This window comes from Thermobia domestica, chromosome 3, assembly GCF_964235325.1.
Source record: "Thermobia domestica chromosome 3, izTheDome1.hap1.1, whole genome shotgun sequence".
Classification (NCBI taxonomy): Eukaryota; Metazoa; Arthropoda; class Insecta; order Zygentoma; family Lepismatidae; genus Thermobia; species Thermobia domestica.
In genome coordinates this window covers 4,714,080-4,728,511 of record NC_137456.1, presented here as the reverse complement: position 1 = coordinate 4,728,511, position 14,432 = coordinate 4,714,080, and positions in this window count along the sequence as shown.

The window sequence follows — 14,432 nt, the reverse complement described above, 5'->3', positions numbered from 1 at the left end:
TTTCAGCCAAAAAAAAAAAAAAAAATTGTAGGCCTTATATCTGGAGAACTACATATAGTGTAACCAAACCCAACTATCACTTAACTCACTATGATGTACTTACTCCGTAAAAAATTACAAAAACTCGATATAGGGGCAGTTCAAAAATTTTGTGGCCCTTGATCCAAAATATCCAATATATTTCATTCAATCAAACATTTTCATGTACGCCCCATATTTGGAGAATTACGTATAGTGTAGTGAAACCAAAAGTATCACTTAACTCAATATGATGTGCTTATTACGTAAAAAATACGTAAACTCGATTTAGGGACTGTTTAAAAATTTTGTGGCATCTGATCCAAAAGCTAATTAGTGGCCAAGGTCGCAATCTTTTGATGCGTTTCTTTTTTTTTTCTTTCTTTCTTTCTTTCTTTCTTTCTTTTTTTTTATCATTCCTAAAATTCTTGGCCAAGATCGCAATCTTTTGATCCATTTTTTGGATCATTCCTAAAATCCTTGTTATTTATTTGTTTTTATTTTGTGTGAATACCCATTACAATCAAGGTAAGTTATAGTATTAACGAATTAATTCACTTGACTGATGTGATGTTGAACTAAAATCCGCCGTAGTTTTCTCGATTAATGTATGCATGGACAAATACACGTCGGATGTTCTAAATTTATCATTTCTCTTCTCGCTCTTTTTCTGTTTGCTCTGCCTAAAATGGAAAAGTTTTCGCGACTGAGATCCGTCAGTGGTTAGGTTAGGTTAGATGAACTCGATCTGATATCTGAAGTGCTAAAACTACAACATGATATACTAGAACGTTTATTGCTAATTGCAGATATTGTACACTCATGTCCAAAATGATTGCCGTATATCTATAACTGTCTTCTTGTACGAATATAATTTGGTAATGAGTATGCAGGGTACTTTTAATACCGATACTATGTGTATAATCGGGAAATGTATATTTGTGGTAAATTTCGTAGGAAAAGAATTATAAATACGAAAATTAGAATGAGTAAAACAAAATGTTGCTAAATGGACAAGAAGGTTTTATTTTCGTTTTATTGTTCTTATTACTGGTCTTTTGACATGAAATTTTCCACATACATGTCTTTGCAAATTATACACATACTAACATTATAATAAATACCTGTAGAAATCGTTATCAAATTATATTCCTACATCAACATATTTATAGACATGCGACAATAATTTTGGACATGAGTGTACCTTTATCCCAACATTGTAGGTAACTAAATTCGTTTAAATTTATAGCCAATGTAATTATGTATTTTGTAATTTTTTACCAATATGACTCATATATTCACGAATGTATTAATAGTCTTGATGACTACCGTATGCATATTTTGACAAACTCTCCTCTGAACCGTCATTATTACGCTTCTTCACATTTTCACACATTGTAACACCACTTTATAACTTATACATGCCTTATGCGGGTTTGTTTACTAAGCAAGTTAAATGCTCTTTGTGTTCCTAATGAATGAAAAAAAAAAAAAAAAGTATTGGAAGTATATTTACAAGCATATTTGTGGACCGTGGCGCAGTCTTACAAAGATTGAAAATCACTGTTCCGAGTTCTTTAATGTTCTTTGAAACGCAAGTTCATTTATTTTGATTCACTCATGGTCCAACTTAACCGATGTCACTCGTATAGGACTTCTGAACCATTTCCCGTATGCACAACCAGGCCGGTAGCCAACCCAAAAATGTAGGGGGGAAGAGACAGAAGTTAGGGATGGCCCGATCCAACCATATTATAGTTCATCACCATATTATAGGTCATTTGCAACCCTACCGTGAAAATTTTAGGAGGGGGCAGCAAAAATTTAGGGGGGCCGCCCCCCTAGACCCCCTTGGATATGGGCGGATGGGTCTGTGCACAACCTATAAAATTTTCAAAATCAACCTCAACACTTTTATTTTCACTTCAAACATCAGTAAACAAGGTTCTTCCCAGGACACCTTCAAATTATTAACGTGTTCTGGAGTGAGACGGCACCGTTCTGAAGTTAAAATTCTATTCATTGTTGAAGATGATCTCTCCACTGAAACGGTACCGATTGGAAGAAGCACAGGTTTTGTTGCTAGAGCTGACAAATGATTAAATATAATGCGTTTACATTCTTCACAGGAAAGCTTCATTAGAAATCCCTTGAAGAAAGTTATTCTTTCAATCGTTTGAGAGTTCTATATTCAAATAGCACTTCTTCGCACAAAACATGAAATAATTGTGAAAAATCGCCTATTCAGGCTCGGATCAAGGCAGAAGTTTGGAGGGTGTTACTCGAAGTTTAGGGGTGACACCCCTATCGGGGGGGGGGGGCTGGCGGAATCCCTGACTGGATAAAACGCTTGTTTGTATAATTGTTCGTCAGAGTTAAAGCCCGTCGACGGGAAAAAACGTTCTTTTCCATTGAAAGTGATATTCTAGAAATTATTGCCATAACGTATACCCACTCTCGAATATTTTAAAATCTTTTTAATAATAATAATAATAATAATGACTTATTGCAACTGCCAACATTTCTATGGGAGGAATACAGGGTCTCATTTCTGCATGCTGGCGCTGAATATGGTTTCCAATTCTTTCTATTAAAAAATCAAAAGTTTGTGTGGACATGCGACAGTAATGAAAAAATTTTGCATCGTCTTCGCGTAATTTCTCATATAGTGTATAAAAAGCACCTTCTACATAACGCACAGTCAATAATGGATGAACACAAAGCTTTCGCGATCTACATTTCCTGTTTCTACGTCGTAAGTACAACAAGGCAAGAAGATATCTCTTGTTGATAGCTGGACTCATCTTCTCTCTTTCACGTCCTGTCCAATACTAGTCTCAGCGCCGACATTATCGGCCACGTGTGCAAACTATCGCCGACACCGATATTGTCGGGGCTTCCACCGATATTGTCGGCGACGTGTGCAAAGTACGCCGACACCGACACCGATATTATCGGGGCTTCCACCGATATTATCGTTGCCGTGTGCAAACGCACTAACGGTTTAAGGACGGTGACGAAACACTCGAAGACGCATCACGTGCCGGAAGACAAACAGATGTTCAAAATAAAGATCTTCAGGCAGTAATTGAGGCGAAGACAGATATGTGAGGAACTGGTACTACATTTCAGTGTGAGTGGAGAAACCATTCGGCACCACCACCATCAACTTGGAAAGCACTGCAAGTTGGGTTGATGGGTCCTAGATTATTTGACTTGGAGCCAGAAAGCAACGCGAGCAGACACCTGTGTTTATTTGGTGTCTCGTCTGAGGAAGAAGCAATTTCTGGACAGGGTGTTGACATGTGATGGGAAGTGGGTCCTGTACGAAGCTCCACGTCGTCGTCATTGTTGGTTAGCATCCCATGAACCGGTTGAAAACAGCCCAAGCCAGCACTACACCAGAATAAGGTTCTCCTGTGCATTTTGTGGACTGCTCGAGGCATCGTCCATCGGGAACTGCTACAAGCTGGTCAGATCATCAATGCAACTGTGTACTGTCACTGTGTCCTGTCTGGATCCAGCAGTTCTGAATCGCAAAGGGGTCCTCTTGTTACAAGGCAACGCTAAGCCCCACGTGGCTAAAATGACCCAGTACATCATTCTACGCCTTGAATGGAAAACACTATTGGATCCGCCATACTCCACGGACATTGTACCGTCCGATTATCACCTGTTCCATTCCTTGGACAATCACCTTAGAGAACGCCAATTCAAATCGCTAGTAGAGGTTCAATATGCACTTGATACCTTCTTCACTTCACGTCCCACCAAGTTCGACTGCGATGGAATCCATAGCCTTCCAGAACGTCGGCAGAAGGTCGTCGAGGCTGATGGAGACGATTTTTGATATTCCAGGTACGTCTTAGGTTACATACCAATGTTCGAAGGTGTTGGTGAAAAGGTGGCGGAACTTTCTTGGGCACTCTTAAAGTTATAATAATAATAATAATAATAATAATAATAATAATAATAATAATAATAATAATAATAATAATAATAATAATAATAATAATGTGTCCTGCCCAAAGGCAGATGTTTGACCCGAAGATCCATGGGTATTGATTCCAGTTCGTACCAAGTAAGTTTTCTGGTGGACAAACACCATGTGCATGGGTTTTCTCGGTGTTCTCCCATTTCCTCCCACTTTCTGCATTCAACCACTTCAATTATTTCTCATCATCGCTGTCTCTCTTAGCGTTGCTGCATAACGTTGGACGTTAACTAGATATTTCCTTTCAATTTCACTTAATGTGACATTCAACTTGACATAGAAACGCAGAAAGGAAAAAAGTCAGTAGTAATATTAATTACAATTACAATGCCTATTAGTTAATATAGGGTTAAATTAAAATTTTGTTACTATTTCACCTTCAATTAGTCACAATTATCATTCATTCACCAACTTCGAATCTAATTCTACAACAAAGCTCCTTATAGTATTCCGTATAAAAAATAAGTGAAGAATGTGACGACTCGACCCGAGTGACCCGACACGAGCTAACCCGACCCGACAACCCGACTCGACCCGTAACCCGACCCGTTTGAGAGCACTATCATAGGGGTACAATTTACAGTACAATTTATTTTGTATGGTTTAGCATACTTTAATCCTACCACACTTTTTGAAAACAGAAAAAACGGGACATCTTACAAATAGTAGTAAACATTGCATTTTGTATTAATTTTATCTTTCCAATTTTACTACAGTATCGCACTAGTTATAAAACTTAAAATAATGTTTTAATATAGTCCATACTTAATCAACAGTGCTAAAAATTATTATAGAAGCTAGAAGCTGTTATACAATATAAACGCAATCAGTGAACATACAATATTTAGGCAAAAATTATATTTTCAATATTATTACACATACCACCTTTACACGCTCTACATGTCTATAAAGAAAAAAAATCCAGATTTATGAAGTTGTTTCCAAATTTCAATAGACTGATTTATTTTTGTTAACCTAAAATGCGAACTAAAAGAAAGCAATTTGCAAAATTGTTTTTCTGAAGCAGAAAAAATGTGTTTTCGGGGCTGGTCTGCAACGTCACAAAAATTTGTTGCCACCTCGGGGTATACATTCTTACTTTTAGTGATAAGAGTGCTACTTAGGAGGATTTAAACATTGCATGTTATATCCGGGGAAGCAGCGATTGGAATAATAATAAAGATTAGAATGAAATTGTTCCTATAGTATTGTCGGAATTGAAAGCAAAAGGAATATGTCGATTTTATTATCTTTTCAGAAATTTTGATATGTAATTAATAATAATAATAATAATAATAATAATAATAATAATAATAATAATAATAATAAAGAAAAAAACAGGACAAGAAGGAAAATTTCTGCACACCGGAACAAATTTTAAGAAACCGGGGCGTATGGTAGCCTTACATACTTATTTGCATGCGGAGTGTCAGTACGGAGCCACTACGTAGCAGAGTTGAAACAAAACCTCGTAAATAGGTTGCCAACTCAGGAAAACAAAATTACCGGCACACCCTCAAAATTCTCTGTACAAATGAGAAACTGAAGACTGTATTGATCGTTATTTTATTTACCAGCAATTGCCACTTGTTTAAAATTATCGAAACAGATGAATAATACTGGATATTAATCTTTATGTAACAATAGTTGATTCATAAAATGAAATTTACTCTATAAACTTACACTTCAAACAAAGGAAATTGCTTTAGAAAGTCATTTTCTACTCTCAATAAATGTATAAAATCCTTTTACAATAAAATATAAGTGTTATCAAATTTGTTATGTTAAATAAATAAAAAAAACTGCCATACATTAAAAAAAATATCGGTAATGTATAATACTACGGAAATTTGTGTTTGTAAAGGCACTGTTGAAAAATTTCGATGTTCAATGTTATATTCTGGATTGCAGATTCCAAAATACCCGTCAGAAGGGGGCTAATAAGTTTGTACCGGTCACCGGCCTTAATCAAAATCACAGCAAATACCGGCCAGTTAGCAACTCTACTCGTAAATCAGAATGCTGAATGCACCAAAATACTTCACCATGCATTCTATAGTTTCTGCAAAATGAGTTTAATGAAGATGATCAAATAAAACAAAATACTGTGTTATAATTTTCCCTTTAACAGTCTACTTTGTGAATTTGTTATATCTTCCACTTATCAATTTCCTGTACGAGATGAGAATAACGGTTTCTGCGCAAGATAGAAAGAAAAAAATAAATTCTTCTCATAAGGATTCAGCTCACGTAAGAAATAATGAATAAGTTTAATAATAAGAGCAAAGGAGTGATAAACTAACTCAGCAATAATGATTGTAAGTATAAATATAAACAAAAAACAAAAAATAAACATTTAATTCCATCATCGTTAGAATAAGATCAATATAGTGAATCACACCATAGTGTGAACATACCAAACCAAACAAAAGTGTGAACAAAGTCCTGTTAGAAAAATATTCCATAAATGTGACACATTTTTTTTTTTTAATGTTTCTACCATTTAGACAGTCCCACATTGTTTACCTTCTGGCGGCACCATTAATTGTGTACAAACGAAAATTACGCCTGCATATTTCTGTACAAACGATGTACAAACGATTACGACAATTTGTGATTGAATTGGACATGATGGACGGGGTACCATTTAGACAGACCCCACATTAATTTCTTTCTTGCGTCGCCTCTAATTGTGTACAAAAGAAAATTTTGCCTGCACATTTCTGTACAAACGACGTACATAGGATTGCGACAATTTGTGATTGAATTGGACATGGTCGGGAGCTACCACTTAGACAGCCCCCACTTTGTTTTCGTTCTGGCGGCGCCTTTAATTGTGTACAAACAAACATTTCGCCTGCTCATTTCTGTACAAACGAAGTACAAACGCTTGCGACAATTTGTGATTCAATTGGACATGGTGGAGGGGTTATACTTAGAAAGCACCCTACATTGCTTTCGTTCTGGGGGCGTCCCTAATTGTCTACAAACAAACATTTCGCCTGCACATTTCTGTACAAACGAAGTACAGATGATTACGACAATTTGTGATTCAATTGGGCATGGTGGGTGGGCTACCAATCAGACAGCCTCCACTTTGTTTTCGTTCTGGCGGCGCCCCTAATTTTGTTCAAACAAACATTTCGCCTACACATTTCTGTACAAATGATGCACAAACGAATGCGACAATTTGTGATTGAATTGGACATGGTGGGGGGCTACCACTTAGACAGCCCCCATTTTTTCTGTTCTGGCGGCGCCCTTAATTGTGTACAAACGAAAATTTTGCCTGTACATTTCTGTACAAACGAAGTACATGCGATTGCGACAATTTGTGACTGATAAGGACATGTTGGTGGGGGACTGCCACTTAGACAGCCCCCACTTTTTTTTTCGTGCTGGCGGCGCCCCTAATTGTCTACAAACGAAAATTTTACCTGCACATTTCTGTACAAATGACGTACATAGGATTGCGAAAACTTGTGATTCAATTAGGCATGGTAGGAGGCTTCCATGTAGACTGCCCTCCCACTTTGTTTTCGTTCTGGCTGCGCCCCTAATTGTGTACAAATAAACTTTACGCTTGCACATTTCTGTACAAACGATTGCGAAAATTTGTGCTTGAATTGGACATGGTGGGGGGCTACCACTTAGACAGCCCCCAATTTTTTCTGTTCTGGCGGCGCCCCTAATTGTGTACAAACATACATTTCGCCTGCTCATTTCTGTGCAAACGATTGCGACAATTTGTGATTCAATTGGACATGATGGGGGGGCTAACACTTAGACAGCCTCCCACATTTGTTTTCGTTCTGCGGCGCCCCTAAGTTTGATCAAACAAACATTTCGCCTGCACATTTCTGTACAAACGATGCACAAACGAATGCGACAATTTGTGATTCAATTGGAAATGGTGGGGGGTATACCACTTAGACAGCCCCCATTTTTTTCTGTTCTGGCGGCGCCCCTAATTGCGTACAAACGAAAATTTCGCCTGCACATTTCTGTACAAACGAAGTACAAACGATTGCAACAATTTGTGATTGAATAGGACATGTTGGTGGGGGGCTAACACTTAGACAGCTCCCAATTTTTTTCGTTCTGGTGGCGCCCCTAATTGCGTGGGAGCATACATTTCACCTGCACATTTCTGTACAAACGAAGTACAAACTATTGCGACAATTTGTGATTCAATTGGACATGGTGGGGGGTACCACTTAGACAGCCCCATTTTTTCTGTTCTGGCGGCGCCCCTAATTGTATACAAACGAAAATGTCGCCTGCACATTTCTGTACAAACGAAGTACAAACGATTGCGATAATTTGTGATTGAATAAGACATGCTGGTGGGGGACTACCAGTTAGACAGCCCCCAATTTGTTTTCGTTCTTTCGGCACCCCTAATAGTGTACAAACGAAAATTTGGCCTGCACATTTCTGTACAAACAATGTACAAACGATTGCGAAAATTTGTGATTCAATTGGACGTGGTGGGTGGGCTACCATTTAGACAGCCTCCCACTTTTTTTCGTTCTGGCGGCGCCCCTAAGATTGTTCAAACAAACATTTCGCCTGCACATTTCTGTACAAACGATGCACAAACGAATGCGACAATTTGTGATTCAATTGGAAATGGTGGGGGGTATACCACTTAGAGAGGCCCCATTTTTTTCTGTTCTGGCGGCGCCCCTAATTGTGTACAAACGAAAATTTTGCCTGTACATTTCTGTACAAACGACGTAGAAACGATTGCGACAATTTGTGATTGAATAGGACATGTTGGTGGGGGGCTACCACTTAGACAGCCCCTTTTTTTTCGTTCTGGTGGCGCCCCTAATTGCGTGCGAACATACATTTCGCCTGCACATTTCTGTACAAACGAAGTACAAACAATTGCAACAATTTGTAATTCAATTTGACATGGTTGGGGGGGGCTACCACTTAGACAGCCCCACATTTTTTCTGTTCTGGCGGCGGCCCTAATTGTGTACAAACGAAAATTTCGCCTGCACATTTCTGTACAAACGAAGTACAAACGATTGCGATAATTTGTGATTGAATAGGACATGTTGGTGGGGGGCTACCAGATAGACAGCCCCCAATTTGTTTTCGTTCTGGCGGCGCCCCTAATAGTGTACAAACGAAAATTTGGCCTGTACATTTCTGTACAACAATGTACAAACGATTGCGATAATTTGTGACTCAATTAGACATGGTGGGGGGGCTACCACTTAGACAGCCCCCACTTTGTTTTCGTTCTGGCGGCGCCCCTAAGTTTGTTCAAACAAACATTTCGCCTGCATATTTATGTACTAACGATGCACAAACGAATGCGACAACTTTTGATTGCTTTGGACATATTGGTGGGGGCTACCACTTAGACAGCCCCCAATTTGTTTTCGTTCTGGCGGTGCCCCTAATTGCGTGCGAACATACATTTCGCCTGCACATTTCTGTACAAACGAAGTACAAACAATCGCGACAATTTGTGATTCAATTGGACCTGGGTGGGGGGCTACCACTTAGACAGCCCCCATTTTTCTGTTCTGGCGACGCCCCTAATTGTGTACAAACGAAAATTTCGCCTGCACATTTCTGTTCAAACGAAGTACAAACGATTGCGATAATTTGTGATTGAATAGGACATGTTGGTGGGGGGCTAACAGTTAGACACTCCCCAATTTGTTTTCGTTCTTGCGGCGCCCCTAATAGTGTACAAACGAAAATTTGGCTTGCACATTTCTGTACAAACAATGTACAAACGATTGCGGCAATTTGTGATTCAATTGGACATGGTAGGGGCTACCATTTAGGGGAACTCCCTCGAGAAGAATCACTCTACTTATTTATTGCAAAAAGCAGAATTTAAAAAATCGCATTTGTTCAAAGTTATCGTTGGAAGTAACAGCCGTTTGTATGTACGTACTAATAGCGATAAGTTGCACTACGCGATCCCAATTAATACTTCATATACCCGCGCCACACACACACACACTAGCATATGTACACACGAAAGTATACCTGGTAGTATCCACATGCTTACGCCGGAAACTAGAAACAAACACACACACACACACACACACACACACACACACACACAGAGAGAGAGAGAGAGAGAGAGAGAGAGAGAGAGAGAGAGAATATCTTGTTGTACCTTTATACTGAATGCACCATTACTCACAAAATCAGTTAAAAAAGAAAAAGGAAAAGAGTTGTAAATGAAACTCTCAAAGATTGGTACCACTGCTGGGTGTCACACATGAGATTGTTCCATAATGATTGATTCGTAATATGATGTATATGGGTTTCTTAATGGTAGTATAACAAAATGCCTTCAAATTGACCACTAAATAAAAAGTGAAATTTATTTTTCAAATTTTGTAAAATCGAAGTCGGTGGGCATTATGGGAACAGTCTACAATAACAATATATGCAAATAGATATTAATATACTTCACGTTTTCCAGTGGGTGCAAGAAAGCTTCGAATTGTGTTTGTTCTGATAATGATTAGCTGATGTAAATATATATATATATATATATATATATATATATATATATATATATATATATATATATATATATATATATATATATATATATATATATATCGTTTTCTAGCAAGTATATTTATTTTCTTCAAATTCAAAATTATTTTTCTTATATTCTCACCACTTTTCGTTTATCTACTGCACCCTCAACCAATAAATTGCATTATAAATGTCGAAATTTCTGTATCAAAGAGAGGGTGTAACCGTCTACAGGCTAGAGTCAGGAATATTATCCATAGAATCACACAATAATGATAGACATAAGTAGATGAATAAAGAGTTTCTTTTCAATCACTAGCTCTCTACTCCATAGAAAAAGAAACTAATTCCGGACCTTAAAGGCAGAGGGGAGTAAGTCATTTTTATTAAATTTTCAGGAGAGACAGAAAACAGTGACTTACTTCTTTTTGCTTTTAAATGTCTTCGGACTTATATCCAATTTTATTGTTGTTATTTGATAAAGTATTCATAATACAACTACAAGCTTTCTAAGAATAAGAGATATCAGAACACGCGTTTTAAATCTGGCAATAACTCATTTTCAGAAAAAAAATGACTTACTCCCCTGTGTCTTTAAGGTCCGGAATTATAACTTGTTACGTAACGAACAGTAAAACGATCTGTTCGTTGCTGCTAGAAGCATCCTCCTGTGATTCTGAAAATGACAATCATGATTACATTGTATCTGATACTGAGAGTGTTGCAGACGAAACTGACCATGTTATCAGTGCTGATGAAACATCTTCAGAAGAGAGCTCTTATCTGGCGAATCTGAAGATTGACCTGAGGAAAAAGTTGTTTCACCCAAATTGTACGTATTGTGGCAGAAAAATGTTTCAAGAGGAATAAAACTGCACCTACGAAACGATCTAGAACTTGTACATATAATATTGTGTTATGTTTGCCTGAACTTAAGGAGATACAAGAAATATTTATTCTGATAAGCAGTGTTAAAAGTGGAAAAAAGCAGAAACGGTATGTTTAATAACGATTTTGACTCGATATACCTGCAATTTAAATGTTGAAATGCAGTGAGATTATTTTGCCTAAAATATTGCATTTCTATTTACATAATGAGTGAAAACCATTGGAGACTTCTCTGTAGTGATAGGAGGAGGGATATGGAGAGACGTTGGTCCCCCGCCAACAACTTTATGAAAAAAATTAAAAATATCCCTTTATGTTGTATTAAAGAGAATTATACACGAAAATGTTCAAAAACCGAATGAGGATATTAACAATTTCCTGTGAGAAAACTCTTGGACCCCCACCCGACTGTGGGGTATTCCAAATTCCCGGAAGCCCCCCCCCCCAGCAGATAAACCCTAGCAGCATACTCAAAACACGGTATTTATATGCATTAAGGCAAGAATAGACACACATATACATAAGAAAGAAAGAATTCAATATGGAGGGCCGAATTAAGGGAGGGGCTTAGGGAGGCTATAGCCCCGGGCCTCCACTCTGATCAAAATTTCAACTGGTTATCTAAAAAAAGAATCATGAAGATACAATCATCATAAAATAAAATGTAAGCAAAAATATGAAACATATTCCGTTAACTTTCCTACTGTACTTTCACAGAAATGTATTAGGTGAAGTCAACAGGAGCCACATAGTTTTTCTAGCCCTGAGCCTCCACATGGATTAATTCAGCCTTGTCAATATGGCAAATCAACATATAAACTAGATGAACTCTTTGAAGACACCTCATTTTAAAAACAAAATGTAGAAATTATAACAAAATGTCGGTGTTGTCAACTTAGAAATTATTTCTACAAAAGAAATAAAATATTTTTCCGTCCAAAGCTATTCGTTAATTACTTTGTATAAAAATGGATTTATTAAAGGTATCTAGCACCTACTCTCCAGTGACGGTATGTCTTGATCACTGACAAACCAGAAACGGTATGCCCTCATCACTGTAAAACAGGCCCGTGCTGGGATAGTAATGAGGGCGGTGGACAAGTCTACTCAAAGGGCGCCCATACAAACAGGCAGTGGCGTATTTAGGGGGGGGCTTCCGGGCTTAAGCCCTCCCCCCCGAAATCTTACTTACTATAGTAAAGTATATGAAATATCTTGCAGAATTTTCACATTTTCAGGCAAAGCCCTCCCCGAAAGTTAGTAAAGCCCCCCCGAAAGAAAATCGTAAATACGCCACTGCAAACAGGTATATATACAGGAGAGAGAGAGAGAGACTGTAAGAAAGTAGGGTGTCATTTTATATTAAAATCATCATCAAATTTGTTTTAGTATTAACGTAAATAGCTAATTTGTGGAAAAATCGAATCAAAATCATGTTTACTAGATAAATACTTTTTTAGCTTCTGTAATAACATTTCTGTCAAATAAAAAGAAGCTAAATATATCAACACATTAATATAGTTGAATGGCGTATGGACACAGGAGGTTCAGTGCCGCGCTTACAAAAGCACTCCATTGATTTCTGTCCTTAGCCAACTGGACCCAGTTTTTACTTTATATTCCTATCTCTGCGAGAACCATTTTCATATTGTCCTCCCATCTGCGTCTTGGTCTTCCTAATGGTCGTTTTCCTATTTAAATATCCAGTTAGAACTTTGAAAACGTTTCTATTTTCTTCCATTCTGGCTACATGACCTGCCCATTTGAGCCTCCTAGACTTGATGACTCTAGCAATGTTTGGTAAACGTATAAATTAAGCACTTCCTCGATATAAAGTTTCCGCCATTTCACATTCCCGTTCCTCTTGGAGCCCAAATATTGGTCTAAGAATCTTGTTTTCAAATATTTTAAGTCTGCGATTTTCCCTCAGAGCCAGTGACCATGTTTCGCAACCATACAGCACAACAGGCATGATTATCGTTTTATATTTTAAGCTACAAATTCTACAACAGGATTCGCGATAACAAAATATTTTTAACTCAATAATAACACGAAATCCCTGCTTTCAATTGACATCAAATTTCTTAGCGATTATAGTTTTGGTCTGTTAATAATGACCCTAGATATTTGGAGATATCCACATTCTCGAAAGTAAGTATTATTTGATATTTTAACACATCCATACAATACAATACTATTACGATCCCAACAAACTTCCATGTATTTAGTTTTCTCTGCATTTACCTCTAAACCCATATCCCTGCAAGCGTTAATTAAGATTTCTGCATTCCTTTCTATTGTTTTATCATCTCCTATTAAATTTACATCATCAGCGTACCGTACGTCATAATCTGGTACGGCCATTTTCAACCTGAAAGCTCGTGGACATAAATTTTCCTACTCAGACTTTACTTTGGGATTCATTTAAACATATATTAAATAATCTACCATTTTCGGTATTCCAAATTCTGTAAGTATGCTTCCTATCCAAGTCTAAAGTCAATAATTGATATGCCAGGATACTGCATTCCCATTTCTTCTCAAGTATTAGTCGAATGGTGAATATCTGGCCAATAGTTGATCGATTTTACCTAAATTTGCTCTGATAATCTCGAATAATTTCATCTGTGTATGGAGTCAATCTTGCCCATAGAATGTTTAAGAGGATTTATTGGATGTAGACAAAATAGAAATGTCTCAATAATTATTACAATCAGTTTTGTTGCTTCCTTCTGAACTGGGACAATGCTTCTTTTCACTCTTGTGGTAATTCCCCCTTGTTTCAGAATGAGTTAAGGAGAATGAGTTAGTGTATCTTGCTCTATAATTTTTCCACTCCAGCTAAAATTAATTCAGCCAAAAGTTTGTGTACACTCGGAGATGTGTGTGTTTTTTTTTTTTTTTTTTTTTTTTTTTTTTAATTTTTAAATAACGATTTCTGTTTCTGTCTGGTTAGAGTCTGGAATATACGGTTATGCTGTGTGCATTTCACTTTCTCCATGAA